We start from the raw sequence: 9,081 nt of genomic DNA on the forward strand, positions 1-9,081 counted from the left end.
TACAGTGCATGAAAATGCACTGTACTGTTATTCCAAGTCTTCTTATTATTACAGTGCATGAAAATGCACTGTACTGTTCTTCCTAGGCTTCTTATTCTTCTTCTTCTAACGCTCGCAATTCAGCTTCAACCGTTTAACGTAGAAACTTCATTCAAACGTTGTTGCGTAGGTCTTGCTTATGCCATGTGTGCTTTGTATTTTTCAACTTTGTAACTTTTATACTTTTTAAACTATGAATTAAAAAACGATTTCCCCATAGATTTAACACTGAGCTATTTCCCCATAGACTTAACATTGCTCATTATGACATCACGGCAGCAATTAGAATCTTACGCCAGGTGGCCGGCCACCTGGGCACCAACTGTCAGTTTCTCTGGCTTTAAGCATACAGTCTCTCAGAAGACTACATATCCTGTTAACTGTTTCCTCTGTCCACAACTGTTTCAAAATAAAAGTCCTCACTGCAATAATACACTATTAAATCATTTAACCATTGAAACTACTCAACTATTGAACTGTTCAACCATTCCAACTGTCAGTTATCATCCACTATGCCTCCAGTCAACTACATGAAACCTCCATGTACCTAGCAACCAACATAGCAACCATTAAAATGAAGTGTTTATGACCGTTTCCATAGCAACCAACATGATTATACTGCAGTAACTTCTTGTTTCCTGATAGTGGCCACCATGGATACCCTGGCAACAAATGTTTCAAAATAAAAGTCCTCACTAGGAAGTTAGCTAGTTAGCATGGTTAGCATAGTTAGCATTGTTAGCATAGTTAGCATTTTTAGCATAACTGCAAAAAATCATCAACTAAATTAGTTAATCAACCTGGTTAGCATTGTTAGCATATTTAGCATTGTTAGCATAGTTAGCATTTTTAGCATTACTGCTAGAAATCATCGGTTAAGTTAGCTAATCAACCTGGTTAGCATTGTTAGTAAAGTTAGCATTGCTAGCATAATTAACATTTTTAGCATAACTGCTAGAAATCATTACCTAAGTTAGCTAATCAACATTTTAACATGAATAGAAATCATTAGTTAAGTTAGAGCTGGAATGTTTCATCTTTAAACTGTCTACCTTCACACTATCAACTCTCTGTAAACTATGCAACCACCATGTTTACCCTAGCTACACCTTAGTAACCATATCTACATTATCTATCTATTTTTGCATTTTCATGCACTGGTAATTCCTTGGAATTGCATTTCTAGTTATTATTACAGTGCATGAAAATGCACTGTACTGTTCTTCCTAGGCTTCTTATTATTAAACTTCTTCTTCTAACGCTCGCAATTCAGCTTCAACCGTTTAACGTAAAAACTTCATTCAAACGTTGTTGCGTAGGTCCTGCTTGAGCCATGTGTGCTCTGTATTTTTCAACTTTGTAACTTTTATACTTTTTGAACTATTAAATAAAAACTATTAACAATTTCCCCATAGACTTAACATTGCTCATTATGACATCACGGCAGCAATTAGAATGTTACCCCAGCTGGTCAGCCACCTGGGCACCAACTGTCAGTTTCTCTCAGGCTTTAAGAATACAATCTCTCTGAAGACTACATATTCTGTTCCCCTGTATCCTCTGCGCACAACAGTATCAAAATAAGTCCTCCTAATTCCAATCCAACTTTATATCCATTCATCTTCTTCAAACCATTCACTCATCCACCCATTCTAAACAGTCTGCCCATCAACATCAATTAGACACTCTACATTCAACTTTTAAACAATCTACTCTGTCTCAGGCTGGCTCTCTTAAGAGTAGCCAGTTAAATTGATTACACCTGTATCTGTATCCACTACTCTCAGTAGAGAGCTGTCTCTCCATTCTACAAGAATATAAGGCACATTCCATCCAACATTCTATCCATTCATCTTCTTCAGACCATTCACTCATCCACCCATTAAACTGTCTATCAACATCTATTAAACAATCTGTCTATCAACATCCATTAAACTCTCTGTCTATCAATATTAATTAGACTATCTACATTCAACTTTTAAATTATTTACTCTGTCTCAGGCTTTAAGAGTACTCTGGCTCTCTTAAGACTAGCCAGTTAAATTGATTACACCTGTGTCAACTACTCTCAGAGAGCTGTATCAGTGTCTCTCTTAACAAGAATATAAGGCACATTCCATCCAACCTTCTATCCATTCATCTTCTTCAGACCATTCACTCATCCACCCATTAAACTGTCAATCAATATCTATTAAACAATCTGCCTATCAACATCCATTAAACATTCTATCTATCAACATTAATTAGACTATATACAACTTTTAAAGTATTTACTGTGGGTCCCTCTCAAGCAGCGTTTATATGTCCTGTTTCACTACTTCCTCTGTCCACAACTGTTTCAAAATAAAGGTCCTCACTGCAATAATACACTATTAAATCATTTAACCACTGAAACTACTCAACTATTGAACTGTTCAACCATTTTAACTGTCAGTTATCATCCACTATGCCTCCAGATAACTACATGAAACCTCCATGTACCTAGCAACCAACATAGCAACTATTAACATTAAGTGTTTATGACCGTTTCCATAGCAACCAACATGATTATACTGCAGTAACGTCTTGTTTCCTGATAGTGGCCACCATGGATACCCTAGCAACAAATGTTTCAAAATAAAAGTCCTCACTAGCAAGTTAGCATGGTTAGCATAGTTAGCATTGTTAGCATAGTTAGCATTTTTAGCATAACTGCAAAAAACATCAACTAAGTTAGCTAATCAACCTGGTTAGCATTGTTAGCAAATTTAGCATTGTTAGCATTACTGCTAGAAATCATCGGTTAAGTTAGCTAATCAACCTGGTTAGCATTGTTAGTAAAGTTAGCATTGCTAGCATGATAAGCATTTTTAGCGTAACTGCTAGAAATCATTAGCTAAGTTAGCTAATCAACATTTTAACATGAATAGAAATCATTAGTTAAGTTAGAACTGGAACGTTTAATCTTTAAACTGTCTACCTTCACACTATCAACTCTCTGTAAACTATGCAACCACCATGTTTACCCTAGCTACACCTTAGTAACCATATCTACATTATCTATCTATTTTTGCATTTTCATGCACTGGTAATTCCTTGGAATTGCATTTCTAGTTAAACTTCTTCTTCTAACGCAGCCAATTCAGCTTCAACCGTTTCACGTAGAAACTTCATTCAAACGTTGTTGCGTAGGTCTTGCTTATGCCATGTCTGCTTTGTATTTTTCAACTTTGTAACTTTTATACTTTTTAAACTATTAGTTAAAAACTATTACAATTTCCCCCATAGACTTAACATTGCTCATTATGACATCATGGCAGCAATTAGAATGTTACGCCAGGTGGCCAGTCCAGGTGCAGCAGCTCTCTCTCTCTCTCTCTCTCTCAGGCTCTTGAGACTACATTTTCTGTTCCCCTGTATCAACTGTATCAACATAAGTCTTCCTAATTCCATCCAACTTTCTATCCATTCATCTTCTTCAAACCATTCACTCATCCACCCATTCTAAACAGTCTGCCTATCAACATCAATTAGACGATCTACATTCAACTTTTAAACAATCTACTCTGTCTCAGGCTTACACTCTGGCCCTCTTAAGACTAGCCAGTTAAATTGATTACACCTGTATCTGTATCCACTACTCTCAGTAGAGAGCTGTGTCTCTCCACTCTACAAGAATATAAGGCACATTCCATCCAACTTTCTATCCATTCATCTTCTTTAGACCATTCACTCATCCACCCATTAAACTGTCTATCAACATCTATTAAACAATCTGCCTATCAACATCCATTAAACTCTCTGTCTATCAACATTAATTAGACTATCTACATTCAACTTTTAAATTATTTACTCTGTCTCAGGCTTTAAGCATATACACTCTGGCTCTCTTAAGACTAGCCAGTTAAATTGATTACACCTGTATCAACTACTCTCAGAGAGCTGTATCAGTGTCTCTCTTAACAAGAATATAAGGCACATTCCATCCAACCTTCTATCCATTCATCTTCTTCAGACCATTCACTCATCCACCCATTAAACTGTCAATCAATATCTATTAAACAATCTGCCTATCAACATCCATGAAACATTCTGTCTATCAACATTAATTAGACTATCTACATACAACTTTTAAAGTATTTACTGTGGGTGCCTCTAAAGCAGCGTTTATATGTCCTCCCTCGCTCCTCGATCCTCAATGATCTACATAAAGAAAGATAGAAGAAGGGCTAGACTATCCCATTGTTGCCGCTCCATCATTCTTTATGTAGATCAGTGAGGAGCGAGAGAGGACGCGTAAACGCTATATGAGAGGCACCTTCTGTCTCAGGCTTTAAGCAATCTCATTAAGACTACAGATCCTGTTAACTGTTTCCTCTGTCCACAACTGTTTCAAAATAAAAGTCCTCACTGCAATAATACACTATTAAATCATTTAACCATTGAAACTACTCAACTATTTAACTGTTCAACCATTCCAACTGTCAGTTATCATCAACTATGCCTCCAGTCAACTACATGAAACCTCCATGTACCTAGCAACCAACATAGCAACCATTAAAATGAAGTGTTTATGACCGTTTCCATAGCAACCAACATGATTATACTGCAGTAACTTCTTGTTTCCTGATAGTGGCCACCATGGATACCCTAGCAACAAATGTTTCAAAATAAAAGTCCTCACTAGCAAGTTATCTAGTTAGCATGGTTAGCTTTGTTAGCATAGCTAGCATTTTTAGCATAACTGCAAAAAATCATCAACTAAGTTAGCTAATCAACCTGGTTATCATTGTTAGCAAATCTAGCATTGTTAGCATAGTTAGCATTTTTAGCATTACTGCTAGAAATCATTGGTTAAGTTAGCTAATCAACCTGGTTAGCAATGTTAGTAAAGTTAGCATTGCTAACATAATTAGCATTTTTAGCACAACTGCTAGAAATCATTAGCTAAGTTAGCTAATCAACATTTCACCATGAATAGAAATCATTAGTTAAGTTAGAACTGGAATGTTTCATCTTTAAACTGTCTACCTTCACACTATCAACTCTCTGTAAACTATGCAACCACCATGTTTACCCTAGCTTCACCTTAGTAACCATATCTACATTATCTATCTATTTTTGAATTTTCATGCACTGGTAATTCCTTGGAATTGCATTTCTAGTTATTATAGTGCATGAAAATGCACTATATTGTTCTTCCTAGGTTTCTTATTATAGTGCATGAAAATGCACTATACTGTTCTTCCAAGTCTTCTTCCGCAACTTCTTATTATTCTTCTTCTAACGCACGCAATTCAGCTTGAACCGTTTAACGTAGAAACTTCATTCAAACGTTGTTGCGTAGGTCTTGCTTATGCCATGTGTGCTTTGTATTTTTCAACTTTGTAACTTTTATACTTTTTAAACTATTAGTTAAAAACTATTGCAATTTCCCCCATAGACTTAACATTGCTCATTATGACATCACAGCAGCAATTAGAATCTTACGCCAGGTGGCCAGCCACCTGGGCACCAACTGTCAGTTTCTCTGGCTTTAAGCATACAGTCTCTCAGAAAACTACATATCCTGTTAACTGTTTCCTCTGTCCACAACTGTTTCAAAATAAAAGTCCTCACTGCAATAATACACTATTAAATCATTTAACCATTGAAACTACTCAACTATTGAACTGTTCAACCATTCCAACTGTCAGTTATCATCCACTATGCCTCCAGTCAACTACATGAAACCTCCATGTACCTAGCAACCAACATAGCAACCATTAACATTAAGGGTTTATGACCGTTTCCATAGCAACCAACATGATTATACTGCAGTAACTTCTTGTTTATTGATAGTGGCCACCATGGATACCCTAGCAACAAATGTTTCAAAATAAAAGTCCTCACTAGCAAGTTAGCTAGGTTAGCATTGTTAGCATAGTTAGCATTTTTAGCATAACTTCAAAAAAGCATCAACTAAGTTAGCTAATCAACCTGGTTAGCATTATTAGCAAATTTAGCATTGTTAGCATTTTTAGCATTACTGCTAGAAATCATCGGTTAAGTTAGCTAATCAACCTGGTTAGCATTGTTAGTAAAGTTAGCATTGCTAGCATAATTAGCACTTTTAGCATAACTGCTGGAAATCATTATCTAAGTTAGCTAATCAACATTTTAACATGGATAGAAATCATTATTTAAGTTAGAGATGGAATTTTTAATCTTTAAACTGTCTACCTTCACACTATCAACTCTCTGTAAACTATGCAACCACCATGTTTACCCTAGCTACACCTTAGTAACCATATCTACATTATCTATCTATTTTTGCATTTTCATGCACTGATAATTCCTTGGAATTGCATTTCTAGTTATTACAGTGCATGAAAATGCACTGTACTGTTATTACAGTGCATGAAAATGCACTGTACTGTTATTCCAAAACTTCTTATTATTACAGTGCATGAAAATGCACTGTACTGTTCTTCCTCGGTCTTCTTCTTATTATTCTTCTTCTAACGCACGCAATTCAGCTTCAACCGCTTAACGTAGAAACTCCATTCAAATTTTGTCGCGTAGGTCTTACTTACGCGATGTGGGCTTTGTATTTTTCAACTTTGTAACTTTTATACTTTTTAAACTATTAGTTAAAAACTATTACAATTTCCCCCATAGACTTAACATTGCTCATTATGACATCACGGCAGCAATTAGAATCTTACGCCAGGTGGCCGGCCACCTGGGCACCAACTGTCAGTTTCTCTGGATTTAAGCATACAGTCTCTCAGAAGACTACACATATCCTGTTAAACTGTTTCCTCTGTCCACAACTGTTTCAAAATAAAAGTCCTCAATGCAATAATACACTATTAAATCATTTAACCAGTGAAACTACTCAACTATTGAACTGTTCAACCATTCCAACTGTCAGTTATCATCTACTATGCCTCCAGTCAACTACATGAAACCTCCATGTACCTAGCAACCAACATAGCAACCATTAAAATTAAGTGTTTATGACCGTTTCCATAGCAACCAACATGATTATACTGCAGTAACTTCTTGTTTCTTGATAGTGGCCACCATGGATACCCTAGCAACAAATGTTTCAAAATAAAAGTCCTCACTAGCAAGTTAGCTAGTTAGCATGGTTAGCATTGTTAGCATTGTTAGCATTTTTAGCATAACTGCAAAAAATCATCAACTAAGTTAGCTAATCAACCTGGTTAGCATTGTTAGCAAATTTAGCATTGTTAGCATAGTTAGCATTTTTAGCATTACTGCTAGAAATCATCGGTTAAGTTAGCTAATCAACCTGGTTAGCATTGTTAGTAAAGTTAGCATTGCTAGCATAATTAGCATTTTTAGCGTAACTGCTAGAAATCATTAGCTAAGTTAGCTAATCAACATTTTAATATGAATAGAAATTATTAGTTAAGTTAGAACTGGAATGTTTCAGCTTTAAACTGTCTACCTTCACACTATCAACTCTCTGTAAACTACGCAACCACCATGTTTACCCTAGCTACACCTTAGTAACCATATCTACATTATCTATCTTTTTTTGCATTTTCATGCACTGGTAATTCCTTGGAATTGCATTTCTAGTTCTTATTATAGGTCATTATTATTCTTCTAACGCTTTTTGTGCGTGCAATTCAGCTTCAACCGTTTAACGTAGAAACTTCATTCAAACTGCGCTGCGTAGGTCTTACTTAGGTGACTTCAGCTATGTATTTTTCAACTTTGTAACTTTTATACTTTTTGAACTATTAAATAAAAACTATTAACATTTCCCCATAGACTTAACATTACATTATGACATCATAATAGGGCAATTAGAATCTTATGCCAGGTGGCCAGTCCAGGTGCAGCAGCTCTCTCTCTCTCTCAGGCTTTAAGCATACAATCTCATTAAGACTACAGATCCTGTTTCATACTTCCTATGTCCACAACTGTTTCAAAATAAAAGTCCTCACTGCAATAATACACTATTAAATCATTTAACCATTGAAACTACTCAACTATTTAACTGTTCAACCATTCCAACTGTCAGTTATCATCAACTATGCCTCCAGTCAACTACATGAAACCTCCAAGTACCTAGCAACCAACATAGCAACCATTAAGCGTTTATGACCGTTTCCATAGCAACCAACATGATTTTACTACAGTAACTTCTTTACTCCTGATAGTGGCCACCATAGATACCCTATCAACAAATGTTTCAAAATAAAAGTCCTCACTAGCAAGTTAGCTAGTTAGCATTGTTAGCATTGTTAGCATAACAACTAGAAATGATTAGCTAAGTTAGCTAATCAACCTGGTTAGCATTGTTAGCATAGTTAGCATTGTTAGCATTTTTAGCATAACTGTTAGAAATGATTAGCTAAGTTATCTAATCAACCTGGTTAGCATTGTTAGCATAGTTAACATTTTAAGCATAACTGCTAGAAATCATTAGTTCAGTTAGAACTGTAATGTTTAAGCTTTAAACTGTCTACCTTCACACTATCAGCTTTCTTTAAACTATGCAACCACATTTTTGCATTTTCATGCACTCGTAATTTCCCTGGAATTACATTCTCTAGTTATTATTATTCTTCTTCTAACGCACTTAATGGAGCTTCAACCGTTTAACGTAGAAACTTCATTCAAACTGCGCTGCGTAGGTCTTACTTAGGCCATCCGGGCTTTGTATTTTTCAACTTTGTAACTTTTATACTTTTTTAACTATTAATTAATTAAAATGACAATTTCCCCATAGACTTAACATTGTGATTATGACATCATAATAGGGCAATTAGAATCTTCTGCCAGGTGGCCAGGCCAGCTGCAGCAGCTCTCTCTCTCTCTCAGGCTTTAAGCATACATTCTCTATGAAGACTACATATACCTGTTAAACTGTTTCCTCTGTCCACAACTGTTTCAAAATAAAAGTCCTCACTGCAATAATACACTATTAAATCATTTAACCATTGAAACTACTAATCTATTTAACTGTTCAACCATTCCCACTGTCAGTTATCATCAGCCATGCCTCCGGTCAACTACATGAAACCTCCATGTACCTAGCAA

Source organism: Sardina pilchardus, chromosome 19 (assembly GCF_963854185.1).
Source record: "Sardina pilchardus chromosome 19, fSarPil1.1, whole genome shotgun sequence".
NCBI classification, from domain to species: domain Eukaryota; kingdom Metazoa; phylum Chordata; class Actinopteri; order Clupeiformes; family Clupeidae; genus Sardina; species Sardina pilchardus.